Here is a 24,212-nt window from a genome sequence, read left to right on the forward strand (position 1 = left end):
TCCCGAGTGCTCGCCGACTTATACGACCGGGGGGTACATATTAGTCTGTAGCGAGGGATTGGCACGCGGCCAGGAGCCGCTCGACGATGAAGGAGAGATCAGATACTTGACACACACGGACACAGAGAGAAGGAGAGAGAAAGAGAGAGAGAGAGAGAGACCGGACGCCGCGACTTCTCCTCGCCGTGGAAAAGGAACACCTTGCGATGTCTCTCCGCCTTCTCTCTTGCCTTCTGATGCTTTCAAAGCCTCCCTCTTTGACGGCTGAGAGTATCGGAAAGGAAAAAAGAACCGACAGAGGGAAGGAAAGAAGGACGGAAATCTTTGAGAAATTGCTATACATTTTCGCGACGCTACTTGCCCACGCGAACCGCCGAACAATGTCTATGCAAACGAGCCATTGTGCCGGCTTTCCAAACTAGTGCCTTTCGTTTGTTCACTGGTTTTCGCTGTTGAAAGACACACACGTGACAAGTGGATATTTCTGGAGCATCGAGCGGAAGCTCCTGGGGACCCGCCTGCCCGCCTTCGAGATAAGGGAGATTGATAATTCGATTGATCTTTGCCAGCTCTTGTCACGTAAGATTTTCCATTATAGCGGTAAATTGACTAGTGTACAACAAAATTTCTGTTACACTAATTTTCGCGTATTTTACGATTATTGGAAATGTCAGGTTTCCTTGACATCTTCAGAACATTTGGATGATTTTTATACAGGATTTTAGAAAGGTCCTAACATGAGTAAACACTGTACCACTCTTAACACATTCGCGACCGGCAAATTTTTTCCGTTTCTAATACCGAGTACCGGCGAAAATAATGAAATTCTGAAGCTGCAGACTTGTAACGCTAAAGCAAGGATTAATTAATTTATGAAATTAATTAATAACTTTAATTTAAATCAAATCCCATTAATGCGAATAATTTTGCCGCATTCAGAAATAAAAATTGCAGGACGTGAATTCACGTCAGCGGTCGCGAATGTGTTAAGTGGTAACCTAACCCTTAAGCTTGTGTAATCTGATTTTTTAGTCTCAGCATTCGTAGATGATGAAGAATACAGATAAACGCAACCAAGTTTATTTTATGAAGTTTGTAGAGATGAATTTTGTAGAGGTACATCGATAATTAGAGTGGAGATAAAAATAGTAGAAAATATTCGCATTGAAAAATGTAATCCGGAATCATGTCCAGAAATCGATCAATTCTGATCGGTAGCTCGGAGCAACATGGTTGGGCTTCAAGGGATTGCTACTGACGGATCCCGCAATGTATTCCCGTAGGAATTTTTGAATATTCGAGGGCTTAAATTAAAGCAGAAAAATCGTACGTTACGATGGAGGCATTTTAGTTTAAAAAGGAACACGAGTTATTGTCGAAAAATTCAGGAGACCCGATCGAAATTGATTCCTTTCCGAGGCGGCTATTCGCGTCAATTTTAAAATGCATTCCCGTAGGAATTTTTGAACTCTCGAGGGCTTCAGTTGAAGGTGAAAGCTCGCATTTTATGATAGGAGAACGTTAGTTTAAAAATAAATCACGACATCGTGTTGAAAAATTGAAAAGTCAAAATTGACTCAATTTTAAGGGTATTCTGTACGTAAATTTTAGGATGTACTCCCGTAGGAGTTTTTGAACTCTCGAGGGCATCAGTTGAAGGTGAAAGCTCGCATTTTATGATAGGAGAACGTTAGTTTAAAAATAAATCACGACATCGTGTCGACAAATTGGAAAGTCAAAATTGACTCAATTTTAAGGGTATTCTGTACGTAAATTTTAGGATGTACTCCCGTAGGAATTTTTGAATTCTCGAGGGCTTCAGTTGAAGGTGAAAGTATTTTGATAGGAACACGTTGGTTTAAAAAGAAAACTAATCGCCCTACGATTTCGTTAATAGCTATGCTCACTAAAACTTGTTTGTTAATCTGCAAGCAAAACAAAAATTGCAATGTCGTAAAGCTAGATTTATTTTAATCCTCGAATATCGGTAATAAAAGCATTGCATTCAATTTCAGTATAAAACAAATACCATCCGATGCGAAAGAACGGGCGAACTTCTGCTTGTTTACACAATTTCGAACCGTGAAACAAGGGGGTGCATAAAATTGATTAATTCCGACGATCGAGCAACGCAAACAAAAGAGCAATGATAATTGCTCGCGAAAGAGAAGTTGCAACAGAGCCCGCGATCACGAGCTCTGACGTATTCCGGTTCGTTCGCCTCTTGCATGCATTACCGAATTCGCGAGTGCCCGTGAGGCATCGCAATTCGCAACAGAGGGGGAGAGGGGGAGAGAGAGAGAGAGAGAGAGAGAGAGAGACTCTCGCGACGCATCGTCGACATAGCGAAACACGAGCCGCACGCGAGCTGGCGGAAGCACCGCGAGTCACGCGAATTTTTGCGTCTCCCCCCGTAGCGTCGCGTCGCGCCCCGTCCGCCACGCAGCTCGATTTCACGCGACAACAAGGACCCTCCTATGTTTTCACGGTAATCAGCGAATTTCGTTTTCTCGCGTGTCCGCCTCGCGTCGAGCAACAATCGTTAGCTTCGGTCTTTGGATCTCTGCACGCTTGGCTGGGATCCAGACGCGCTGCTGGATCAGCGATCCGCAGCTAGCAGCGACCGGAACCGCCACCAAAAAATCTTCCGGTCCGCGGTTGAAATGCGAGACGACACGTTCATTTTATCTCCTAGCCGTGCATCCTCTATGATTAAACCTGTTTCCTGATGAAATTTCGACGCTGCCGGAAAAATCCGTATAACGAGCGGAGCGAATTCGAAATTATAATAACCGTGGAGGTTAATGTGTTTATGAGAAGATTTGACATATTTTACAGTTTATCTCGTCTTTTGGAAATGCTCCAAACTGTATTTCTGCCATTTATGATGTGTTTTCGAGGTGCTGTTTATGAACAGACTTGTTTTAGTATAAAAATTCTGGTGATGATGAAATGTTTGTATAACGAGGGGATAAGCGCATTATAAATTATAATGAGAATTCTGATGACGATGATGAAAAATGTGTACAATGAGAGGATAATACGTGAAGCATAAATTATAACTGGGCGGTGGAAATGAATGTTTTTAGGAAATTGTGTATAAAAAGTGAATACAGTTTTAAAATATTTTTAATCGATTCTCAAAGAATTACCGAGGGTTTGTTCCAGTCTCAATTTTTGTTATTTCTCAGTAAATTTTCACGAACTTCTAGATGCCAAAAAATCAAATGGATGAAAGGTACCTGTTAATTAAATTTCTGGAATATAGTTTATAAAAGACTGAGGTGTTTCCCCGTGGAACACAGTTTTCCGAAGTGAACAATAGACAGATCGCAATCAACTTTTTTAAATGGAATGCACTCGCCTATACTTCGTTCAAAAAATGAAAAAAAAATGTTTAAAATAAATGAAGTTCGACGAGAACTGTGCAAAAAATAGCACACCATTCCAATCGAACGAAAACCAAGGTCCTTGTGTGCATTTGAAAGTCGCCCCAGAAAAAATTGTTGCGTGCTGAAGGGGCTTCTTCTTCCATTTAATTAAAATAGTTATAGAGTCAAGAATTGCTTAATATAGATAAAGAAACCAGGTTCAAGTACACTGAAATATTGTTCTAATTTTGAACTTGCAAATCTACAAATCACAGAAATTGCCACAATCAAAGGAATTTAAGTGATTCGTCACGGACCACAGACATCCAATGAATTATAAACGATTGTCGAAACCGCAACAACCACACGATTATAATTGAATGTTGACGCCCACCAAAGTGTCGAAAAAAAATGTTCACGCATAATGTCAACCATGAGTTCAATGCTGTACTGCAAATCATCACCAACAAATTTTATAATATACATGAAAACAGTGTACAAATGTTGTGGTAATCAATATAACTGTGTGTTAGCTACATATGTTTGTCGATAAACTTGTATTGCTTGATGAGAATTTCATATTTTTAAATACGATGTAATAACCAACAGAAATGTGTATGGTCCCAAAATTCAATCAATTTCGTGAAATGGATGGTTCCCGAGGTCAATTGATAACGGACGAGAGCGTTGGTGATGCGTCGCGGTGATACAGTGAACAAGATAAAGAGCGAAAATTGACTTATAATGATTAGGACTAACCTTTTCAGCCATAAATGCACTTGCTGCTTTGAAATGCGTGTCACTGGGCCATTCGGAGACGAACTGCACAGCTGATTTCAAGTATAAGACAATGCCGAAAACCAAGGGACGTACGGACAACGAGCCTAACTTCCACTTTCACTTTCTTATGGATAAATCAATCGTAGGTTTATGTCACACGGATGCCATGAAATTTTCCGACACTCACGATCACTGTTTACATTTGCGAACACTAGGGGTGTGCGAGAACCCGATCGAGAACGATGGTCGGGGCCGAGTCGGGAAAAGGTCGGGAAAAGGTCAGATCGGGTTTCCCGAAAATTTCGATTTCCCTTTAGGGAATCCCGATTATTTCGAGAATCTCGAAATTTTCGGGTACCCGTCCCGAACCCGAAAAAATGTCGTGTTCCCGACCCGACCCGATATTTCGGGTTCTCGCACACCCCTAGCGAACACATAATAACAATATCACTTGCATTGGAGTACAAATCACGACACTAGACTGCGAATTTCACGCATTCGTAGCACAAAAGAATAAGTGCACTTTAAAACAGTAGAGTGATTAAAATAATTTAAAAAGACCCACTTATTATTTTCAACTTGTTCAAACGATTAAAGTAATTTTGTATAATAATCCGCAGTCTAGTGATTAGTGAAAATATGCTTATTAAAAACACACACCACGAGCTTTGAATTGATAAGTGTCTAGAGCATTACGCATGTCGAAAATTCACGCCGTAACACGCTTACAAAAACGACGGGACGGTCAGAAGAAAACAGAGGGCACGAGGGGGACCGCTGTGAGACGAGAATTTATGGCAATCACGTGTTCCGGTTTTTCTGCAGATTGGTACGCAGATCGATGGGTAATTGTTCTAAATAATCGTCCGTACGTTTACCCAGCGAGAGGTACAAATGTCAGGTTCGCGTGGCTATTGTCCTATACCTTCCTTAAGAAACTTTCTAAAAGAGGGATGGACGCTGTTTACGAACAGTTAGGGTCAGATTGTAGTAGGCAGGTCAGGCGCTGAGGGTGTATGAACGCTGAATTTGTTTACCCTGTTTTTGTATCCAGCGTGTCTAGACCCTCAGCGTCAGCCCTGCCTAGTATAATCTGACCTCTACCCACCGACTCTGCGGTCACATCTGACAATACAAGTGATATTGCAATTGTTATTAGTACTATGTGTTGGCAAATGTGAACAGTGGCCGTCAGCGTGGAAAAATTTCACGGCATCTGCGTGAAATAAACATACGATTAATTTATCGATAAGAAAGTGAAAGTGAAAGTCAGGATCGTAGACTTAACCGCGCATCCCTTATGTTGTCGTATACCTACTATCCACCACCAGTTCGTTGACCTCACCGTACGTCCCCTAGTTTTCGGCACTGCGTTATGCTTGAAGTCAGCCGTGCAGTTCATCTCCGAATGACCCAGTGACACACATTTCGAAGCAGCAAGTGTATTTACGACTGAAAATGTGAATTCTAATTATTATAAATCAATTTCTGTTCCTTCTATTGTTCTCTGTATCACCGCGGCGCAACGCTGCTGCCGAGCCGGACTCTCTCCGCCATCGCTCGCCGTGGCCGCGCTCTGATTGGTCAGTGTTTTTCGTTAATAATTCCTTAACGAAGCCGAGACGGACATTATTACAAAGGAAAATCTCGCTTCAAATGACCTCAGGAACCAGCGATTTCATGGAGTGGATTGAATTCTGGGACACCGTGTATGTAAAATATACTTCTCAAATACCATCAGACATGTAAATGACAGCGGTGAAACGCAAAATTAGCTCAATTTCAAAACAGTGAAACTTTATTCAAAGTTAAAATTTATAGAAACTCCGATCCTCATGGATAATTTTCGAAAAGCTAAAACGGAGGAAACATCGACTACGTATTGTTTACAAAGAAATTAGCTTATAAAAATTCTTAATCACTTTCATTTCGTAAACTTCTTCGAGATCTCCATACATTGCAGAAGCAAATTTCCAACGGCAAAATCGTCAACGAAATTTCCACAGAAATTGGTGGGATCACTGATCGACAAGAGAAAAACGATTGAACGTGAATCATTGCATCAGTTCGTCCAGTTGCAGCGGTAATATCATTTTCCGCGAGGACGTACTCGATGCAGAAAACTGGAAGGCGTCACCAATTCGGGTCTGTTCAGGGATTCGCCGGGAATTAAATCGGAAACAATCCAGCCGAAAATTGTTCACGGCCCTCGCCCCGTCGGGAGCACACGGAACAGAGGAAGAAAGAGAGAAAAATAGAGGGAGAGCGAGAGAGAGAGAGGGGGGGGGGGGAGTGAGCAAGCGAGAATTCAATAAAATGCCGAGCAGCGAAAGGTCAGAGGTCAGGTGCAGCGAAGTTAAGGCTGCACCGGCGCATCGCGCGCTGGATTTATGGGGTTACAGATCTGCGCAGCGAACGCCCCGTCCGTCCCGGCCCCCTACTTCGATCCCATCGCGTGGATCTATGATCTATGCATCGGACGTCAGCTCCGCAGGCTTTCACGGCGATGCCGCCAACGATTGCCTTACGGTAAATTGAATTCGACGTCACGTGAGGGATGACCCGCCTATGCGGTCCAAGCGGCCGAGGATGCAGCGAGCATTGATCATTAAGGCGATCATGATCGAGAGCACGACGAAGCCGATTCGCAGCCGGAAGCTGCGATCAACGAAACTTTTCAAACCGTTCCGAGAACGAGAGAACCGTTCTTCTGATCGATGCGAATGTAATCTTCCTTGCTTCGGGGAATTTACGTTTTCGTGCTTCCACAATTTTTTATTCATGTTCCCCAGCTTGTTCAATTTCTAATCTACGCTCTCGTGCTTCTACAATCCTTTATTTATGTTTTCATTATTGTACCATTTTTTATGTACAACTATGTTCCCCTGCCTCTACAATCTTTTATTCGTGTTGCCCTGCTTGTACAATTTTTTTTATACAGGCTGTCCCAAGAATGTTGTACTTCCTTGAACGAGATGGTTCTCGAGGTCATTCGAAGAAACTTTTTCCTTTGCGAAAATATTCTCCGTGGCTTTGTTAACGAGTTATTAACGAAAAACACGGACCAATCGGAGCGCGTCTATAGTAGACGGATTCCGGTTCAGGCGTTGGCATTGGCCGAGCCGGAATCCGGCCGAAGTAGCTGCGCTCTGATTGGTCCACGTTTTTCGGTGATAACTCCTTAACGAAGCCACGGAGAATATTTTCGCAAAGGAAAAAGTTACTCCAGATCACCCCAGGAATCATTTCTTTCAAGGATGTACAATATTTTTGGGATACCCTGCATATGTTTCCCTGTTTGTACAATTTTTCATACAATTTTCAACAATCTGTTGCTCGAGACTTATTGGAATATAGATATAATCCGAGGTACGATTGAAAAATGTGTCTGAAGTTTGTTCTGGTTGTACAACGATTAAAAGCCATAGGATTTTGTAAATAAATTAAACAGTTGATGGTTGCATTTTTAGAGATTTGCGCGAGCATCGATTATTAAATGAAGAACATTTACAGAGCACATTCGCAATTTAAATTATGAAATGAAGAACATTCGTATATGCGCAATATTGAAATGGAAATTGTTTTTAATTCGATTCTCTTTATGATACGGATTTGTACCATGAGTGAAGAGAAGCGAGTTAGCAGAAGTATTTTCGGGTTTTATGGGAATAGTTTTGCTGTTTCAATTTTAGTGCAACGCGAGTTAGTATTTTTCATCGCAGTGTTCCTTTCCGCTTTATTACAGCGGACGATGTCGGGCCTAGCTAAACCGCCCACGGGACAGGAGTTAACGTCCTCGGGCATCACCTACATCCTGGAGACGTTCCAATTCAATTAGCTCTTCATTCACGAGGACATCGAAGTTTCACGAAGACAATTGTTCGCCTACTGGCAGTCATCCACGCTCGCCATCTTGTCGGAGGCTCTTCACGGTGCGCACTGTCGGTCATTCGAAGTGGGAGTGTCTCTTCGCAAAAATTGACCATTTTTACGGTGCATTAATCGAAAATAATTGGTTAACTTGCGCGTATTAGCACAGAAACATAAACACTGTAAGTCGAAAGTAGAGGAAGAATAACTCAATAAAAGAATCACGAAACTAACACCTAAAATGATGTTTCAATATCTGCCTTATTTTCAAACAGAGTTGAGTATCAAAGTATATTTCATTGATTGTACAATGAACTATTGATCGGTATAAATTAGAATGTAAACGGAACGCTAACTCTGGGGTCAAAATGAAGGGACTCTTATCGTTCGACGGCCAATCAGCTTGCAGCGAATAAAATTTGCTTGAGGAACTGAAAGTTCTTAGATCAATTTCCACTTCATTGCTATCCAGATTTCGTAGAGATCCATTTCTTAGCAGAATCGTTATCGGAGATGAAAAATGGATTCTTTGTGATAACATATAGCGTTCCAAGCAATGGCTTTCTGCAAATCAAACCGCAATATCAACCCCTAAACCTAGGTTATCACTTAGAAAAGTGTTACTGTGCATTTGGTGGGACTGTCGTGGCATAATTCTCTTTGAGTTGTTGAAACCTGGAGAAACAGTTATTGCTGAGTTGTATTGTCAGCAATTACAACGGCAGTATTCGGAACTATTGAAGAAGAGGGCATCTTTAGTCCACAGAAAAGGTGTAATACTGCAAATTGCCCCATACAGCGAAATTCACTCAGGAAAAAATCAAAGAATTGCAAAGGGAAGGTTTATCGCACCCCCGTACTCACCGGATATTGCTCCCTCTGACTATCATCTTTTCAGATCTCTGGAGCATTATTTAAGAAATGAAACCTCGAGTCATATTTTGCTTCACGAACCCTGGATTTCTATGAGAGGGGGATTGAAAATTTGCAGGAAAGATGGCAAACTGTCCTTGATAATGATGGAGATTATATAATAAATTAAGAAATAAAAACTTGAATTTACTATAAAGTTTGTTTTAGATTTCAAAATAATTGATTAATTATGGGTCCCCCTAATATTTCGAGGCTCCGGAGGATCTAAATTTCGAGAAAACACTTTTCCCCCAAACAATCCTTTTTCTTAGCGGTGTCTTCGCGCAGTTGAATAAATACGCGTCGAATTTCCCGGATGGTTTCTACAGGGGATTCAATCGGAATCCGATGCATCCACACGAAAAGGGCCATTCACATCGGGGCGTGACTTTGATGGATGCAAAGGCAAACAGCCGTTCGTCCACTGGCGCTTCCGTGTGTACACACGTAGAGGGAGAGAAATAGAGGCAGAAGGAAGAGACACGGGAAACATCTTGCTACCCTCAGGTGGCCTAGCCTTCTTTTTGGCCCGGTGCAGTGAACTCCGTTTAAAATACATATATACAAGAAGCGGGCCTTTGGCATTGTTCTCGGTATGAACTGGTGCCAGCCACTTCCGAGCAAAGACGCGCAGAATCTCCGGACCAGCTCGGGACGAATCGACGCGATGAAGCTGAATGTTTCCACTTCCGGTCGAACAGAGACTCTGTTTTTTTTTCTTTCTTCTTCGTCCTCTTATCAGATTGCTCGGCACGAGTGACTGGGTTTTGTTTCATCGGGCTTGAAAGTCCGGACTGGCCGAACATTCTGCGACTTTATTTGCATCTTCGGACTGCGAGTTCTTAATCGATTTGCAATTTTCTCCTCCAGGTTTTCTGTACAATTTTTTTTTTTTTTTTTTGGTAAAGTTTCAGTACAGAAGATTTAACACACAAGCGAGATTATTTTGTAAAAAGAATATGTTTGTAGTTCAATTATAACGTTGGGATTAAAGATATTGTTTCCTCTTTCCAGTTGTACGCTGAAGACAGTAAGAAAATGTTGGTTCGACTTCTTACCAATAAACAGCGGAGTTTAAATATGATTTACGTCGTGTTTTAATTGAAGCACTTCAGCAATTTCTCGTTTAAAGATAAAGGTTTTCATCTCCAGAGTTCAAGAATTATCTCCACCCCATAAACGCAGACCGTAATCGATTCAAGAAAAATTGAGATTCCACGATATTCTATTGAACGGATCTTTTAGCCAACTTCGAGAATTGTTTTACAGGTTTCCCACCCTCAAACTTCAAGAATTATTCGTACCCCTTCAACGTGGAATGGATTAAAGAAAAATTGGGTTTCCAAGATATTATACTGAATGAGTTTTCCACCGCAATTTTAAGAACTGTGCTCATCCCTTAAATATAGACCACCGTCACTTAAAGAAGTTAAGATTCCAAGGGATTCTACTGAACGAGTTTCCCACCCCAATTTCAAGAATTACGCTCACCCTTCTAAAATGTTCAAATGTTTGTCTTCTTTCTAGATAGTTCTATCAAAGGAATAAAGAGAACAGAATTTGCACCCCTGACTTTAACACTTGCATCTATCTTCTAACCATAGATTAACCCTTTCCACACGTGGATATTTATAAAATGTTAAAAGTACTTCTCTCGCAGCACCGAATCATATATCAAAGTCTATAATACTGGGAAAAGAGAAAAATAAGCTCCTTTGTCACGTAGATAATTAAATTATTCTGTTTGCAAATTTGAGGAATTGGGTACATGGTCCTGGTGATGTCACTGATTAACTGCCTAATATTTCTCGGAGAAAATTTGCGAAACTGCGAGATCGTTCATAAAGATTAGTGTCTAATCAAATTAAGTTACAGCAGCGACTAAGTTACCTGGATCGCGTGCGCGTCGCGTTAAAGGGTAACAGATCGTGGCCGCGAGGCGATCGCATTGATCAACGACTGGCAGGCTTAGGCGAGGAATCCCTTTTCGGTGAAAAATTTCATTTAACGCCAGACAAAAAAGGAATCGTCCCTGGGAAAGCTCATGGCGGAGCCTATGGTTGGTGGTGTGCGAGCGAACGGCGGCGTCGAAGCTCAGGGTTATTCAGCGTGGGCGGTCTTCGTCGGGGTTTAAGCCGCGTCCTCAATCTCCCGATATTAAAGGATTTCCATTCGGCGATATGGGATGACCCGCTCGGGTCAGGATAACCGTAGAAAAACCGAGGGACCGAGAACGAGAAATGATATCGGCTATATTATGCAGTTTTTCTTGTCGATCGACCTCCCACGTACCGGGTGTCTCGCTAATTATGACAAACCGAGACAGTTTTTCACGTAAAAGTACTCGACACAAAAAACTTCCAACTGCCTGATTTTTAGCAAAAATTGAAAAATCCCCTCCTCCTTTTGCGCACAAATCAAATTTTAATGTCGATTACCGACTGGTTCGAATTAATACTCGCCTTGTACATTCATTACTAACTTAACTGTGCAACTCGATTTTACGTGTCTACATTATCTTGCATGTATATCTGTTGTTCATTCCACTGGACAGGGTTTTTTTTCTAAATTTTTCATTTAATCTTTTCATCTCCCCGACGCATCAAAATATTTGAAAATGTCCGAAGTGTATTACTACTGATTTCGATTTAAATAGCAAATAATAATCGCTGTTTTAAAAGGAATTGCATTTGCAGGAATATCGTCGCTCTTGAAAATTATGTATATTGTGAAATGAAGTTAGAGAGAATCAGATTTTCCACACGAGTGCGCGAATAATGACAATATTTCGACGATTATGAAACGGAAACGAGTGAAAATTGAACGAAACAGAGACACGTCAATTAGCGCGAATTTTGAGTCGTTTTATTAGGACAACGAGGCAACGAGAGACAGTTGAGAGGAAATTTTAATGGGAAGGATTCCAACGGATACGTTTAATCATTGTGATATTGTTATCGTTCGCGCACAGAGCGTTATTTGGCCTATCAAAAACCAGTTAGTTTAAAAACGCTGGGTATATCCCGTTCAGATAAGCGTATCACGTTCTTTAAGAAAAATCATTTTATCGCGAAGAGAAGAATATTTTTACAACTTCACTGTCCTCGTGCAGGAAATTGTCAATATCATTTATCAATGTAATTTAAGATATTTAATTTAATATACTGACGGCAGATCATTTTCTCTTGTTTATAATTTTGGTCGCAGTTTTCAGTAAATTCAGAGAATCAGAAACGGAAGAGAATTTTTGTGTTATCAGGACTGTCTATGAATATTTCATACAGCTTTCTTGCAGTTTTAAAAAAAAGTTCATGTTTGGATATTGTCAGCTACCGGGGTTAGGGATATTAAAGCAATGCTACCTGGGATATTAGCAGAACGAAATTCGCAATTTTTCTTTCCATATTTTTCCGCCCAGGGGACACGAATATCGCAACCGCACGCTATCCGAGCGTTGAATCAGCAAGAATGAGTCACTTAGAAAATTGCGTTGGCACGCACGACACGCGTCCAATCCCCGACTCCTATAAAACATTCGCCGTACGCTGCTGAACATAATGCTTTCAGAATCAATGAAATACTTTCGGCCTCTCCCAACCTTCGAACCGCAAAGAGTCTATTGTGCAAAACCGACCGAAATAAAACACCCAACATTCATAAAGCACTCTTGAAACGTCCACAAAGTCACCGATTTATAAATCACGCCCTTCCGAATACATTTTATATGTATAAAATTCTATAAAAATGATCTCTAAAATTTGTCTCATTCCACTTCGATGAACCCTCAATTAATTCTCGTCAGATGGAAATTTAATTCTATAAGTTTTCCAAATACTTTAGAATCTACCGTCGGAAAAAATATTCACGATTCATCAACGGGAATTCCAACGATCATGAAAGATTCACCGAGAGCGGTTTATCCAGGCGCGGGTTTATCGGGGAGCACCTATCAGAAAGCAAACGCAGAAAACGCGCGTTGTCGGCGGGCTATCTTTGATCAAAGCCAAACACAATTCCATTCGAACAATGCACACCGGCGGGAAAAAGTCGAGTCGCGCAAAGAAAAATAGTCGGTGTTTTTGCAGCGCGCCGATTCGCCGATTGAACATCCGTGTCTCGCTCGAATCCGCGACGCAAATTCTGTTTCTTAAACACACAAAGCGATCCCCGAACTTCCGCGGTAACTATCGTCTGTGTCTCCGGGAAGCCTCGCTGCTACAACGTCTCTCTATTACGTTACCAGTGTTGATTAAAGCGACTCGTTAAGCTATCGAAATTCGTCAGCGCACCCTGCTCGCGTGTAATTGCGAAACTGACGGCCGTGATTAACGAACGCGTTAACGCTTTGTCGATCGCCTGGTACCGGCTAAAATTCCTTGCCGATCTAACAATGTTCCTTGGTAATTACAATATTGTCCTTGCTCTTCGTGCCCACGTGATGTTATTCATGAGATGTTATTCTCTTTAACCCTCCGTGTGCTATCCCCGAGTCATTCGTGACCCGTGACGGTGGGAGTATGGCCGAGCGACCGTCGATATGTACAATTTTATTCCGATATAAGACGACGCTTTTTATTTCGAAATAAGGGACCCGAATCATCGCCTTGTATCGAAAGAAAACTAGGGAAATATCGGCGTGGGTCAGAAATGACTCCGGCATAGGCCTGGAACTCGCAGGAGTCCGAGGCCAGGTCTTGTCTACTTCATTCGTATAGACGATCAGTTATTAACCCTTTGCACTCGGCACTATTTTCATTGTAAAACTAAATTTTTCTTCCGTCTTAGAATATTTTCATTTTGTTCATACGAAACAGCTCCGATTAACACATATAATATTTAAATGTTCAGTAATCTATTAAATAGAAATTTTATAATCTAACAAATATTTTGTAATTTTATTTTGTAATTTTTTTGAAATAATGCCACAACAATTTCTAGTGGCGCTTCAGAGTCATCACTCGAGTGCAAAGGATTAACACTAACCCTACCGACACTTCTTGTATACCTGTTCCTACCGTGCGTGGTTAAAATGACTGGTCCTTAAAAACAGTTATTGTTAACCCTTTGCACTCGGCGCTATTTTCATTCTAAAACTAAATTTTTCTTCCGTCTTAGAATATTTTCATTTTATTCATACGAAACTGATCCGATTTCCACATATAATATTTAAATGTTGAGTAATCTATTAAATACAAATCTTGTAATGTAACAAAAATTTTGTAATATTTTTTGTAATTTCTTTGAAATAGTGCCACAAAAATTTCTAGTGGTGCTTCAGAGTCACCACTCGAGTGCTAAGGGTTAATACATTAAACGTAGATACTAGTCAATTTGTTGCTGAATGAATTAGTAGATGAGCAACTTCCATAAAATGACGATACAAATTTATTTTCATGTAATTTCAATTATACAAAAAATACTGCGATGCTCTCTCCTCGATTTACAAAATTGTACTTTGCCGTCTACCTTTGCGGTTTGGACGCGTTTGCCATGAAATAGTATTATCAACCAGGCACGTGCGTAACTTGATAGCGTCTCATTCAATAAGGCGGCTCATTTATTTTGAGTTGGCCATGCCACGATTGAGAATAGCCTTTCTTTCATACTGACTGTTTAGGTTTAGAAGAGTAAATACCATACTATCTCGCGCGGTCAAATCAACCGGCCGCGGTAGGTAGGACAAGATTTATATATTTCTTGGAAAAAAAAATAAAACGAGAAATAAATACTGAAAAATACATTTTATAGATACTTTAAGAAAAGTCGTCAAGATAAATTACGATGTGATAACGTTGTATGTACGAAATTGTACGTAGAAGTTTGAGAAGGTCAATTTGACCGGGCGTGGTGGGTTTAGTGTTAATAACCTGCGGATTTCCATGCAAAATAAAAATTGACTAACTTGGTCGTAAGCGTAAATGACAATGTGTTTCTTCTTGAAATATTCTTAATGAGTCGAAAATTATAGAATAATATTAGAAACGTCGGCTAAACTTTACTTCAGCAAACCAGAAATTTTTAACTTTTTTTTTAATGTAATCCTGTAGATTTTGGCGAGGAAATGCCGAAAATCCAAGTTTTAATCCCAGGAAATTAGTAGCTTTTCATAACTTTTGAACCAGTGAATTCCTAACATTAAAACACGGATTTTCGGCATTTTCTCACCAAAATCTGCAGGATCAAAAAAAAAAAAAAATTAAAAATTTCTGGTTTCCTGAAGCAAAGTTTAACTGAAGTTTCTACTGAATCTATAGTTTTCTATTCATTTTTGTCATACACGCGTACACTCTAAGAGTACTCTTCGACTAAATCGAAGAGAGAGAGAGAGAATGTCAATTAAACGAACGTGAACGTAAACCAGGATCAGAAAGATGAATAGAGAAAAAATGTCGATCGGATATTTGTCGAGTCGAGGTGACAACAAACGACAACCTAGCCATAGTTCCAGTAATCTGTATTATGTAAGCGTCGCGTACACTCGATACGAGCCTGGAAAAGTGAAAAAATGCTGTGGAGATCCATAATCAGTCCGATAACGAAATCCCCGTAGCTACTCGCGTGTCAACGCAGCAGCCAATCGCTTCGTTTCACCTCGGATTCGATTACGGCGGCTTCTGAAAGTGAGTCGCGTTAAAAGCGAGCTCTCGAACTCTGCGAGATTTGCGTTTCCATTAGCCGTCGGAGAGCCGCGTTTTCGGCGAGGAAGATTCATCTTTTTTTTCCAGGATCTATCTACCGGCAGAAAGCCGCACGCGCGGAAGTTCGACTCGGCTCCTTTTCACCCGCCTCGTAATTAACCCAGATTCTTAATTAGCGTACGCAATTCTGCGACCCGGCCGATTCTCGAGCATCGTTTCGACGTCCGACGCTACCTGGACGACAGGTTGCCATAAGCAGTTTATGTCTGCTGCAGGATCGACGAGCTTATCTTGTCAATCAATCTCGAATCGATCCAGGAAATGTCGTCGTTGAAATCCAAACAATTTATTTGCTCTTTGTCATAGTGTAGATGGGTCAAAAATGTTTCTATGCATTCCTGAAAATGAACGAACTTTTTACAAAATTGAACAAAAGGGCGTGCATTTTTTCGAGATGTTAGAAAGATTAGTTTACTAGATTAAGTGTAAACAATTTTTGGAAAAAACTACAATCGGAAATTGTGAAGAAAATGGTTAAGATTGTTTTTTCTACGGCTTCGTATTTTCGATCTATTATAATATAATACAGTAAAGCCGTGATGTAAGCCTAATCCTCGGGTCTGTGCTGTGACGTAGGTTGTGTAGGGCTACTATTTTTTTTTTTTTTTTGATTAGGTAGAAAAGGACAGCGCGTGTAAACCCCTAAATCCAGTTCAAAGCATATCGTGTTTAACGTCATTTTAATAAGAAAAATAAGAACGAATAAGTTGGTGAAAGTCCCATTTCCACCGATTTTTATTCAATCTTCAGGATGTATAAAATTGTAATAAATCTAAGAAAATATATTTTTTAAATTTTCCTTACAGAATAAAAAGAGTTGTAAGAACCTTTACTACTTTCTTCTGGAATCTTCTAGTCCAACTTAAACAAAACTACTTTGTTTTAAAGGGTGTAAAACACCGTATAAATCACGCTGGAAGGGGTAAATTCTCGTACACTTATCTCGCAAACGAGCTGCATCGTCTGATTTAGTCTAATGGCTCCAGCTAAGTTTTTTTCTTCTAAAAAGCAACATCGACCGTTCGCGATTCTCGCGAAACTTCGCACGTTTGTGAAACAGCGACAAGTAAGAGGTGTTCTTTTTTCTAAGCTGCGGAGACTCGGGTTTAAGGGGTGAGAAACACCCTCCGAAGATTGCCACCCTCGAGGCTGTTTCGGAAACTATTACAGATAAGAGTGTACTTTGAATTGCAAAGTTGTGTGGCGTCTTAGGGACAGTAATGCGATGATAACTTGTCGATAGAGATAAAAATTTTGGTAAATTGGGGTTAAACTTTTATCGAACCCTACCCCTAAAAAGTAAGAAAACACATGCTGAGTGAATAAAGCATTAGGCTCCCTAAATTCCCATAACGGATTGAACCTCGGTTACTTTTAACATTTACAATATTACAAAATGGAGAACTGTCCAAAGCGGACGAAGATTGCAATTAATCGATGCTTCACCTTCGTGTTCGATTGCGCAACGGTTCCAGGAGCGTATATCGCTCGCGAAACATGGCCGTACCAAGACATGGGGGAATGAGGGGGCTTTAAAATACGATTCCCGGCCGAAATTTGCAACGTGACCGGTGTCCGACCTGCGCCAATGGAAGGAAGACATGAAGAGGCTGACATTTTGACGACGCTCGGACTCGCTCCACTTTCGTGCCGAGGCGCGGCCCGGTAAATCGTATTTCCTGAGTGATTCAGGGCCCGCGAATTTTCCACGAACCGCCCAAGGACACGACTGACACACGCCCCCCTCCCCCGCACTGCCGTTTGTTCGGTCAGAGGAGAAGGACGACGCTCGCGCGAAGTCACGTCACGGAATTAGGGTACAAATCACTGTCGACGTTTATCGAAGCCGGAAGCATTAGATATCGATTCCTCCGACGCGATAATGTCGAATCCCACGTTGCTGCATATCCCATTGTTTGCTTGATGTTGCTGTGACAATTGTCGCAGAGATTGACGCGTCGAGGAATAACGTTTTCAGTACCGGCGCCTGACCTCCATTTCTCTATCCGCGCTCCCGAAGCTGCGTCGGGAAAAACAATTAATCTCCACTTTATTTCAGGGTAGGCGAAATTTCTATTGCTCAGGCTCGTGACGTAGACGAAGTCTAAAAAATATAAATTTCCATTTCTCTTCTGTGACACAGTGACTTTTCTCACTGCGAGATTCAACTTGAAATCTTTTAACCGTATAGTTTATTTAAAATATTAGATTGCTTGCAACCCCCGCCCCTAAAAAATTAAATGATTTTTTTCTACATTTAATAATTTTATCACAATTGTGAAAAAAATATATGATATGATCGTTTTCCTTCCATCTGAATATCTTAATTAACAACCGAGAAAAAAATTATACAGTTGAGGGTATATTTACCCTCATATTATCCTTAAATGAAGGATTAGCGACTTAACCTTTTTGGGGGATTATCTTTCAACAGAAAACCATTGTTTTCCACACAATACCAATAAAAATTGATGCCGGGGCCGCTGGACCATTCTCATCCTGCTGAACCCTTTAAAGAGTAGAGGCCATTTTACAGTAAAATCGTAGTTGTCTCTGCATATTTTTATACATTCCTGATGGCTCGAACTTCAAAATCATTTTCAAAATCTCGTCACAACCGATTCCACGCACTTACATTATCTTTCTAACTTAAATTTCTCGCGATAAATTTTAACAAAAGGGCCGAAGTAATCTTGTCCGCAGTTTCGTCAGACTCCGCCGGAGAAATTCGAGGTAATCGCCATCGAGTTCGGCCGATAAAACTCGTATCGACGACAAAGGGACTTCGAGAGGCGCCTAAGCAAATCGGCTGAAGGTTCCTTATCGCGAGCAGACGCCCGGGACTGCCACTTTTCCAATCGACATCCCGATCTAGATGCGACAAGGTGTCTTCGGGGGTATAGAGGGGGTGCAGGGGTTGCCAATCTAGGGATATTCGTGGCGCGATTCGCGCCGATAATTCCCCGTCGTTAGAATTCAATCCCCCGGAGCGCTCGAGATAGAGGCTTTTCGGTGGTGGGTATATCGTTTCCCAGCAGGAAAGTAGAACGTCCTGGATTCGGCCAGGAAGCACGGGACCACCGCCGATAAGACTGCGAAGGTATAACCCCCCTCCTCTCCTCCGACGCACCGCCCCCGCGATACGGAGCCACCCCCGCGAAAAGAAAATTTATTCGAGCGAGGAATTTAAACGGTGTCGCTATGTGGGTCAACCTTTCCGCAAGTTCGGAGAAGGCCGAGTATTTTTCGCCAACGGGCAGAGCATGTTTCTTGCTCCGTCGGATTAAGGGCTGCGATAAAATGGGCCGGAAGTTCTTCGCCGAACCGTTTCAGGGATTCGCCCGGGGAGGCTTTTGATCGGAGAAGAGGTCTGCGAGACTCCGAACCTCGTGGCTTTTGCGAATCTGTTCTGTTACGTTTTCTGTTTCCAGGTTTTACTCGGTTCTTCGCGGGCGAACAGCTTTCTCTATCTATCGGTAGTTCTCCTTTTCCAAGGAGTCAGTTTTGCAGTCTTTATTGCAACGTGGATGCTTGTATTCTGGTTCCTATTGGGTTTCCGGATTCTTGCCTGTAAATTAAGGATGGATTCTGTTTAATCTTCGGTAGCTAATCTTTTAGGAAAATGATCACTGGGACGTTTGACACTACTCGCGCATACCAAAACGCATATTTGCCATAAATTAATCAAATCTGTCTAATTACAACATGCGAGCAAGATGCATGCGCTCGAGCCGAAACCGTTACTGCGGATCTCTCGTAAGATAAAAATGGTCTGCGTCAATTATAATCGAGAAGAATCATTCTCTTAATTATATTAATAAATTCACCTAATGTTTATTTCATTTATTGTTCCATCTACTAATTTTTGCTGTGAATGCATAAAATCTACAGTCTAGTAATCAACGACATAGATAAATTGGCCTTTATATTCCGAACAGTAAATAACCAACAAATTCACAAAGAAAAAGGTACGAATTAATTTGTACATTTGATACCTTTGTTACGAAGCCAGATTTTTCGCACTTTCCAATTAACCGGACAGACAATATTCATGGAAACAATCGAGACCGGATAAATCCTACTTGTTCCTCAGAGTCGCCTACTCCGCCACAACAGGCCATAACTCTCATGCTCAAGCAGCGGCGCGTTCTACCAGGTTTCACCGGTGTCGTGCGTATAAGCTTCATCGAGTGTAGAAGTCGACCGCTTAACGGATTTCCTGGCCAATACTCGCAGCGAGCAGAGCAGCGCAGAGCGGAGCGGAGCGGAGCAGAGCAGAGCTGAAGTTCAGCTCTCTCGAGCGCCGGTTACACGCTTTCGCACTCTGTCTCCTTCGACCCCGGAAAAATCGGAAGCCCGCTGGAACGCGAGACTCGCTGGTAATTTCCACGATTCCAGGAACGTCGCGAAACTCGCGACAAGCGAACCGAGACCGCGAGGAATTTGCAACCTATTCTGCTGGCGATGCCGTACAAATGGCATAATTTGTCTTCGCCCTCCCGGCGGACCTCTCTCGCGGTCGAACGAACTGAATCAATGAGAATAACCGCTGCGAAAAGGGATTAAGTCGACGTAACAGTTTAAACATTAAACCGAAGAACAGGAAGAAAATATTTTTGCGCGATAGCGTGAAGTAACCAATTAAATCACCTTCGAGTGATTCTTCAATTTTATAAATTTGGTTCGTTGAAGTATCTACTCTAACAAGTTACCAGATGCCAGTTACAGTATTGTGAGTTAAGTGATTTTGATAATATCTCGTTAACTATTAGATCTGGGACGTATGAAGGTCTGGACTGGCAGTGATTTTTGACTAGCTTTAGACGTTCAGTTTTGTTGTGACATATCCAGATAAACCGAATTTTATTAAGATCTTTAGAATTCAAAAGGGTTAAAACAGAATCTCCTATAATACATTTAAAATTTCTGGTTTCGCTTTCATTAATTAAATTACTCTGATTTTGTAAGAATCTCTGGGAATGATATTTGGCACTTAACGTGTTAAATAAATCGAGGTGACCTTGAAATCTCTGAAACGCCTTCGCGCACATAAAGAATGTTTACACCACAATATTTCCCCCTCTATACCACGGAACTTTTGTACAGAGTGTCAAAAAATTATATTTCGCGGCCACCATAGCGTGATTCTACACCTACGATTTGGTGGGAATTGACATAAAAAACTCTTGACCTTGCAAAATTGACCTTGATCTTGAAAATCAAGGTAAAAAAAAAACAAAAATTTTTTTGTTTCATCGTGTTCTACTGGTCATAAGGACCAACTTTGTGAAAGAACCCATGGGTCGCATCTCAACCGTTCTCTTAAGAAATGATGTTGCATTTCTTATAATTCTTTCATTCTGTAGTTAGGGAAATAGGAGTATCATGATTATGATAATTTCATACCTAACGAGATAGCTTACTGACGGTACCCGCTGTATGATAGTACGCTATTTACTTATATAATGGCGCTGGATGTAAAAAATTTACAAATAAAGAAGCTGCAAAAATTATAAGAAATGCGCAACATCATTTCTTAAGAGAACGGTTGAGATGCGACCCATGGTTTCTTTCACAAAGTTGATCCTCATGACCAGTAGAACACGATTAAAGAAAAAAAATTTTTGTTTTTTTCACCTTAATTTTCAAGATCAAGGTCAATTTTGCGGGGAGTTTTTTATGTCAATTTCCACCAAATCGTAGGTGTAGAATCACGCTATGGTGGCCGTGACATATAATTTTTTGACACCCTGTACACATCGTGTTTTCATATTACTACAAATAACGAAAACGTTTGAGATGCGCGAGTCGAGTGAAAAAACAAACGATTCCGAACGTTAACGTGTCAATTTCGCAGCCGAAACGTCTCCGAAAAATAAGTGTCGTTTCACTCCCCCAGAGTTCGCCGTCGAAGTAAACGTTCGCTGAGTACAGGGTGTGGTTTTCGAGTGGCCCGTGAAAGGGGGCTAAAGTTCGCGAAGCGGAGAGGGTACACGCTAGGCGCGTATTCGAGCCGGCTCGAGTTATGCAAATTAAATGGAATTATTTTCCCGTCTCGCGGCTGAAAAGCCCCGGTTGAAAAGTCTCCGGAGTATGGCGGCGAGGGGGACGCGCGGACGCGCTCGTGAAAAACGACGAATTCCTCAGGCCCCGCGAACGATATCCGGCGCGGGCGTGTGCGAGGCCGCCGATACGAGCCTGAATACGCGAACGCGAGGCTTTTCAGCCGATCTCTCTCGGCGAAGATTAAATGCGACGATCCCCTTTCTCTCGCCAATATTCCGCCGACCCGTTCAACTCTGTTCGCGAGGGCGACCGGAAGTCCGCCTTTCTACCATCATTTTCCCGAACCGCGAGAACTTCCGGCGAGATCCGAGCGATTTGCATCCCGGCGGTCGCGGGTGATGGAAATCGCACGATTAGGCGACCACTTCTACATTTGCATTCTCACGATTTTTGGGTTCCGAGGAGTCGCAAGAATATTTCATCCCGTGAACAGTTCTTTCAAAACTGTTAGGTGTGGAAATAAATTCTGTGAAATGTTCAGGCAAAGTATGATTATGCGGACCTTTGTGCGAAATAAAAATTGTCTCAATTGCGAGAGGCGGGTGCCAAATAGCAGAGCATTGTTTATATCCTCAAACTATGTTTTAAATTGTACATGTCTAAGTTTGTCGTGAATGCATAAAATCCGCAGTTTAGTCTTGTGCTAGCTTCCTGACATCGTTTATACACAATTGCAATAAAGACATGTCAGCTATGAACTAACAAATGCGGTAGCAATATTTTCGGACGTTGTCGAGTGGTTTAAAACGTGTTAAAATGATGATTAAGTCGTTAAATACCAACATCAGATTAATATCAGATGAATAATTAACACGAGAGAGAATTTCTCGGTCCCTGAAGAAGATATTATCCCTTATCACTTTTCCTGCACTTTGATCATTCTCTCAAGTAACACGAAAGCTGATCTGCGGACTGTGGATTTTCTGCACAAGAACGAATAAACGAAATATAAAACCGTGAGTACATAAAAAAAAAAATTGGAAAATATAACTTCACTACATTTTCATTCCTAAATTGGTTAAAACAACCACCAGATTTTCTCCCTGCTCCTTTGTCTCGCATTAACCCTTAGCACTCGAGCGGCGACTCTGAAGCACCACTAGAAATTGTTGTGGCATTATTTCAAGGAAATTACAAAAATTGTTACAAAATATTTCTTACATTACAAAATTTGTATTCTATAGATTACTAAACATTGAAATATTATATGTGGAAATCGAATCAGTTTCGTATGAATAAAATGAACATATTCTAATACGGAAGAAAAACTTAGTTTCAGAATGAAAATAGCGCCGAGTGCAAAGGGTTAAATTTGCCGAATTTCTCGCAAAGCGCCTCAAAACTGTCGGCTCCGCTGAACCGCTAAAGTTGTGCGTACAGATTCGCAACGGCTTGTACAACGCAGCGGAACGGTTGTTAGCACAGCCATTAACGAAACCACGTCAGGAACGGCGGTACAATCGTTTCGTGCCCGGTTTAAAAATTAATTTCCTCCCGGGGCCGTGTAGACGTCATCGTCGAAACCGCGGGTTTCGTTTACTCCGGCATAAGAGATGCGCGCCCAGATTCACGTGTCCGGGCCGCATTTATTCAGAAAATAATGGAGTGCTGTTCTCGTCGGTACAGGCGATGGAAAAAGCCAATCGTGCGGCGGCGGCGGCGGCGCAAAAAGAAAAAAAAGAAACACCGGTCCCCCAAAGGCAAAACGGAAGGGGCTGCGAGTGACATAACGCCGGAGTGACTCTTTGGAATTGACACCGGGGGACAAAGCGACAAAGTGTTACAAGCATACTTCTTCCGGCGATTGTCCCTGCTGCCTGCGATCATTACAACGCCGGCTACGTGACCGGATTCGCGATCGATCTTCCTCGGCGCGGCGCGGCGCAGCGCGGCGAGCCGCTCGCGGACGATCGATGCGAAAAAACGATCCGCAGAGACGCGCGACAAAGCGTCCCTAATCCTCTACTCCGGCCGTCGCGCTGCTTACGGTCCAATTCTCCGACTTCGATGACAAATAAACCGTGCCCGGATCCCCCCCCCCCGGCAACCAAAACTTCAGAGACCGGGATTAACCGCACTTTTAGCGCAATCAGAAGATGGTACAGCGTTTTCTCTATATATGTCGCCAAGGTCTGGATGATAAACGTCGCGAGATTACCCCCACCACCGCGGGGAATACCCCATGAGGGGTCAAGAAGCTCGAGAGGCCTCGGACGCCGGCGAGTGTAAACATAACACGACGCTAACAAGACCCGTGTTGTTGACATATATCGAGGATTCACTGTACAGCGATTTCTGTATATATGTCGCCAAGGCCTGGATGACAAACGTCGTGAAATTATCCCCACCAGTATACTCCGCGAGGGGTCACGAAGCTCGAGAGGCCTCGGACGCCGGGGAGGGTAAACATAACACAACGCTGGCAAGACTCGTGTTGTTGACATATATCGAGGATTCACTGTATTAGCAACGAGGGAATGAAAGTCTTCTGTGAAAGCAACCGCGAATGGAACAG

At 42.0% G+C, this 24,212-nt stretch overlaps 1 protein-coding gene across 1 annotated transcript in view; it reads right to left on the minus strand.

Annotated features, from left to right (window-relative positions):
* Positions 1-24,212, minus strand: part of LOC143365351 (kinesin-like protein KIF13A) — a 145,593-nt gene that overhangs the window by 52,349 nt on the left and 69,032 nt on the right. The gene's annotated exons all lie outside the window — the stretch shown is intronic.

Source organism: Halictus rubicundus, chromosome 2 (genome assembly GCF_050948215.1).
Source record: "Halictus rubicundus isolate RS-2024b chromosome 2, iyHalRubi1_principal, whole genome shotgun sequence".
Classification (NCBI taxonomy): Eukaryota; Metazoa; Arthropoda; class Insecta; order Hymenoptera; family Halictidae; genus Halictus; species Halictus rubicundus.